Here is a 6,762-nt window from a genome sequence, read left to right as displayed (position 1 = left end):
TTGTTAGCTACACTTTGTATATTTTTATATTTTTACGTGGACATGCAGAATGCCATTCACATTACCTATAAGGTTCACCTCAATCACTTGGTTATGTACTATAATAGTCTAATGTAAGGATGCAAATACAGTAAAGAACTAGTATCTGAGGTTCGTATATATAGTTATGTACATATAGTGACCATTTCTATGACTGACTTTAAAAAATGCATCCTTCTAAAGTAAATGTTTCAAAATTTCCTGCCACCAGACCCCTAGCAGGAGCATACATTAATTAAGGTGAGCATGTGCCCCCCCTGTTTGACAACTCTAGAATCGCCAGTGCTGCTACTCCATCTATACTAAAGATAACAAAACCATTTTTTGACCATTAATAGCTAATGAATACAGGTATATTGTATACAAATTTGAAATAAATTAGACATTGTTTATTGGTAGTAAAAATCAAAATCCGAAAACTGATAGTTTTGTACGAACATACTGAGAATTTATCGGACCGAGCATACTATTACCTACAACTCTCAAGCTATTAAGCATGCATAGCTGATTATTTGAGGATAATTACTGCTTAGTGTAGCCTACCTTTTGGTACAATAACCTAAGCTGCAGGATTTCTAGGAAGTGAGTGGCAGCTGTCCGAACATCGTATTGTCTGTTACCTAATCGATAGTTGACTCTAGTAGAGCTGCTGCATAGTGCATTAGTTGTGCACTTTTGGTACAATTATGAAACTTTCCATATAAATTATACTCCTTGGGACACAAATTTTTTATATAGTACCATCGCATTTTTGACCTTTCAGTGGTGATCTTTACAGCCATTTTGTATTGAAAATTCATCATTTTTCAGTGTCTATATCTCCCTGAGGCATTATTTTGCACAGTTTCAAATGAAAGGTACTGTTTAAACAATCTACTTGGCTTTTATTCGAAGTCAATAGGTGACTTGATTGCATTCCAAAGTTATGATCATTTATGTTAGCCATAAAATTCTATGAATCACTTGCCCATTAGTAATTTACACCACATGCAAGGGTAAAGAATTTTATGACTTATAAAAATGATCATAACTTTTTAGTGGAATAACTTCAAACTAGTCAGTATAGTGCTTAGATCAACACCTTTAATTTGATACCATGTTTTAACAGTGTAAAATAATGCCTCAGGGAGACAAAGACAAAAATGATTAATTTTCAAGAAGGTTTCATACTTGTATCACAAAGTGCACGAAATGCTCATTTTTTGGTGCTATGCCACTCTACTAAAGGGATGACTTGTGAGTATGACCTTCATACTCAAGTTGCCACAGGAGTCATCCCATTGGTATAATATTCATACTTCTGAAATTACAGTGCTCGGAAGATTCTAATACGTGAGGGAAGAATTTGAATCAACAATCGATTGGGGTCACTATAATAATGAATTCCAGTCTGTTACTATAAATGTAAAACCTCATCTGTATAGTGAGTCATGCATGTGGTTCTTGAACAATTCATTGTGTGACCTCTTGTTGTAGTTGAAGTTGGATGGGGGTAAATAACTGAAGAATTTGATATAGCTAGGTAGATTACATCACCACTTCAATGATGATGTTGTAGAGATGGTAGGATTATGTCTCGAGCTATCTTGGTATGACAAATGGCTGATAGATGGGATGCTTCCAGTTGCTTTACACTGTAGCTATTGCTTTCAGTTTTTTATTGTCAAGTGTATAAGAAGTTCCCTATAGCTACAGTATAAGACATTATTGTAGTCCATAATTAGACTGACATTCAAGGGCTATTGTGTACAACTTTACCATGACATCAGAATCTTTACACTCAAATGACTTGTAAATACTCAACAGTTATGTTGATGCTACAGATTCGATTGTGGGTTGCGAATGAAATATTAATCTTATATAGAGAAGTAACACGAAAAGGCTAATCATAGTATTGTGGTTTGACGGTAAGTGGTTTACATGGTACGGACTGAATAATGGCAGTAACAAAAACAAGGATGAAAACATCCAACTAGAAGTAAAATGCGTGGTTGTGATGATAATACTCAAACCAGACTGAGTGAAATGGCCTGCAGGATCAGACAATACTTCGTCAAAGTCTCACCTTGAACAGTTTACCAGGAGACGTCTGTGGTCATTGTGGATGTGAAAGTGATTATTTGCAGTTGCTTATTTGCTTTGATTTTAATCTTAATTGGACTAATCACCTAATTCTCTCTCAAACTTCCTGATATGAATAAAACTCCACCAGTGGCAAAGAACACACTCATGTGCCATTTCCAAATTGGCCACACCCACACAGTATGACTATCAATACATAGGTGTACATTACTGCTGTATAACAGTACATATAGAGTCTTTTTTGCTAGCCTCACTCAAGATTTTAGCTACCTTGATATCGATGCTATTATATGCTGAACAACTATGTATGTGCCTGTAGTCCAGGTGACTCTCTGCATGCACTATACTAAAGTCAACTGCTAAAAAGCTCATTATAGATCTAGTACATTACTGAGTGTACCAACTGGCTGATCTGTTTTCTTTTTATTAATTATGCCACTGAATTTTTATACCTTCTGTACCAACCAGAAAAATATACATTTATTGCTATAAATGATTATACAGTACATGTTCTAATGTGCATAATTCTTGTCCAGTTGCATAACCAGATGTCCAAGCCTTCTTGTTATACAACTGGACAGGCAGCTACGTTGTTAGTGTTACTTTCACAAGAGTATCATCAAGCACACTAGAACTGGGTATATAATAAGTTCAAAGTGAGCTAGGGTGGAACTGCTGTAACATTGATTGATTAGTAACTATTCTCTAGGGACCTGGAATGTAACTGAAACTATGCCAAATAAAGAAAAAATCCTAATCCACCAACCTTATGTCACCTCAAACTCAAAATCATAGAATGTTTTCCCTAATAGAATAAGTCACAATGAACTACAACTATTATTCTTTATACATTGCTGTGATGAATACTGTTAATGACAATACAGCATCATGTTTTATAGTCACAGGCAAACCTCAAGATTAGGGTGGTATTCAGCTTTGTTGAGTTGGTACTCTGGTCAGCTTCAGTAGCTTCAGCTTATGCATACAGTATGATCTTATTGTGGATGGAAAGAGGTAAGTTGTTAATATAAATCAAAAAAGTAGAGGGGCAAGAACCGTGCCTTGAGGTATACCAGAAAGGACCTAGGTGGTATCACTTTTGTGGTTATCCAGAATAACACTGGTTGTTTAAAAAATTTAAAATTTCAAAAGGAAGTAGGGGTTGATATACATGCTACACAAAGTAAGGAAACAAGCTCAAAAATGTTACAGCTGAAATGAGAAATAGCTGAAATGAGAAATGATCCAGCAATAAAAAGTAGGGAAACAAGATTAGACGACTACTTGCTAAACGAGACAAATTTTAATCCCTACTTTTGGCTAATTTGGTGGTCTCATTTCAAGATGCTAGCCAAAAGTAGGCATTAAAGTGTGTCTCATTTTAGCAAGTAGTCGTCTAATCTTGTTTCCTTACTTTTCACTGCTGGATTATTTCTCATTTCAGCTGTAACATTTTTGAGCTTGTTTCCTTACTTTTTGTAGCATGTATATTAACCCCTACTTTCTTTTGAAATTTTAATAGCTAGTTTGTTTATTTTTTTTGTCTAGCAAGCTATATTATGCTCTTTTTGTTTTCCACATAATATAAATATCACTTGAAGCAGCTGTCTTTTACCTTCGTACGCAATAAGCTTCTCTAAAAATAATCATCATCTGTCTTTTAAAGCTATTGCAGCAACTGTTAGTAAGGCTTCACCTGCATTTCTAATGGCCTAAATGTTGATGATTTTACAGTAGAACATGGTTGGAGAGTCCACCATTGTAAGAGTGGAACCCTCGCTTTTAGAAGTCTGGATCCCAAAATGGATTCGCCCCTCAAAGACAATATTAGCTAGCTACCTCACAAAAAGTTAAACTGGTAATTAAGACTAAATAAAGCGACTACCCAGCATTAACAAATGCTAGAGACAACTCCTTAGGTACTACACCCATTCACCCACTCTCATCTTACACACACTTCATTAAAACACATGTTTGGGTTGCGGTGCACCCTGTAACTATTAATTATCCTTCGAGAAGAACAAAGAAGTGAATGAATGATGAAAGCAAACAACATGGTGCAGCGGACAGAACGTAATCGGAACAACAGATTCGTGAATCCGCCACTATTACTTTGACTGTCTGAAATTTCTGGAGCCATACACCTAGCGCTACCGAGTCTTACAGCAGGCAGGCTGGCAGACAAAATGTAGGTGAATTGCAAAAATTTTAAAACTCACTGTACATCGAAACATTAAAGTTTTCGCTTCATTTACTCAAGGTACAGCATCATTATAACAGTACTAAGGCGCGAAAATCCACGAAACCATATGATTTCTTACCAACCCCTACTATACAGTACTATTGTACTGTATGATAATTATTGTGATTTGTGGTTTAGAAATGATTTTAGCCAAGATAGTAGTGACCCTTGTACTCCGCAATGCGATAGCTTGTAATACAGAAACGAGTGAGAGACTTATCAAAAGTTTTACTGATCTCGGGTAGAAGGATGTCACATTGTCCCCTTTGATTCAGACATTTGGTAAAAATCATTCACTGTGGAAATCAATTGAGTTTCACAGCTTCTCTTATGGTGTTCATCACAAGTGTTTGGTGATATTCTAAGTGCTCAGATATGGCAGAATGAACAATGTGTTCTAAAATTTTGGAACAAATAAAAGTGTTGAATTGTTCCAAAGATTTGGTCACATAGGCAGTTAATTAATTATAATGATGATTTAGAATTTGAAGTTTCCCCCATATAATAATGTCAGAATGGTTCGCAAATTCTTGGAATTCATCACCGTGGTTCACCTATCAAACACAAACAAAAGCTTTTGAAACATTCTATAGCAGTGTACTTTGAAATGTTATGGGGTAAGTACTTTAGTATGAAATGGTGTAAAGGACGTAGTAGGGCTGGGAGATTAAATCAATTGTGAGAATAATCGTGATTGTCTCTGAACATCATGATGTTGAAATGTATTATAAACGATCATGATGTTTTGACATCACAAACAAATGTATAGTAGTAAATTCAAAATGGTGGCACATACTGTTGTGGAAGAACACGATCCGGAAAACAAGCCTGATACAATTCATTGTGTGAATAAACCTTACTACGTAGTTTAAGCATGCCTGCTAGAAACTGTTAAATTCTAAGGATATTATTATTATGCTGGTATTAAACTGTAGCTACGTATCTATGGCCTAACTTACTTATGTCGAAAAGTTATTCATCTTGTAGTAAATAATTCATACAAAGTTGTGGGTACACAATGTTGATGCATGTAAGTTATAACATCATGATAGTTATCATAATCAATTGCAAGATATGTTGCATCCCACAATTGTGAAAGTAGCAAAATGTCACAATCGCTCAGCCCTAGGAAGTAGGTAATGATGTATGTATGCAAAACAAAAGGTGAAGTTTTCATCACATTTAAACGCTTAACATACATTGACTAAGGGTGATTCCTATCCCCTTTCATAACTTAAAGACTGCATATTCTAAATAGTGTTATTCAAGTTGACCTGTTAGTTCCTTTGAAAGAAAAGATAAGGAAAAATCCGTATGTTTGTAACTCCTGATGGCCTTTACCGGTATAAAAATACTATAGGTGAATAGAATACATAAATAAGCAGAAATTTCTAGAAGTACACAATGATTGAATACTCAAAACTTGATGCTTATGTTTTATGTTATGTACTGTCCTGTTGTATTGGATTGTTGAATCAAAGAAGAATTGTCATTAGCTGTACCAGTGCCATTATGAAGTTTGCTCTATGAAAATTCTGGCACATTAATTTTGTTTTCTTTCTATTATTATGTATTCTCCTAATCGTGTACCAACAGGTATACAATACTATGCATACAAAAGTTCAGTGCTCCAATGCACCTGTCACGAGTTGTTATTATGCAGCATAGCCAGTCTGTGGATGATTCATTATATCAGAAATGTCCTAAAACCTACAAAAACAAAAACAAAATTAGCAACAGTTAAGAATCAGTATGGGGGCCACATAGGATCAGCAATACAATAAAACAGGACAGTACCATATGCATCAAGCTTTGAGTATTCAAACATAGTGTACTTCTAGAGGATCTGCAATCAATGACTGTCATGCTGGAGATCACCGTAATCAAGAGTACATAATATTTATACTGAGGAGAGTATCCTACTCTCATATACCCCTGTATAAGGGAGTATTGTGAAGTTATGGCATAACACTTTCAAGTTCTCCTGCTTCTTTTTGTATAATTAATGATGTCATTAATTGAAGGGGTCAGTGGGAAAAGGGGGTAACCCACATTAAAAAATAAAATGGATGTATCATGGGCATTCAATAGAAATTTCTGACATTCCTGAATTGTCATAGACTAATGTAAATTTAAATTTGGTTGTGACTTGAACTTGTAAGTCCTATTGTTAAATTTTGTGGAAACATTATTAACATACCTAACCAAACAGTTTTGTTTTTACAAAAAGGCAAATCTCAAAATATGGGTCACCCTCATTTTCCACTGACCCCTTTGATTGAACATAATATTAGCTATCTTTCATATACTGACTTTCAATGTATTTGTGTAGATGGATGTGTATGTCTATCTTCTGAGAATGATAATGATTTAGGACCTAAAATAAGTGAAACTTTTTA

The sequence above is a fragment of the Dysidea avara genome, chromosome 12 (assembly GCF_963678975.1).
Source record: "Dysidea avara chromosome 12, odDysAvar1.4, whole genome shotgun sequence".
NCBI lineage: Eukaryota > Metazoa > Porifera > Demospongiae > Dictyoceratida > Dysideidae > Dysidea > Dysidea avara.
Note: the sequence above shows the minus strand (reverse complement) of the source record.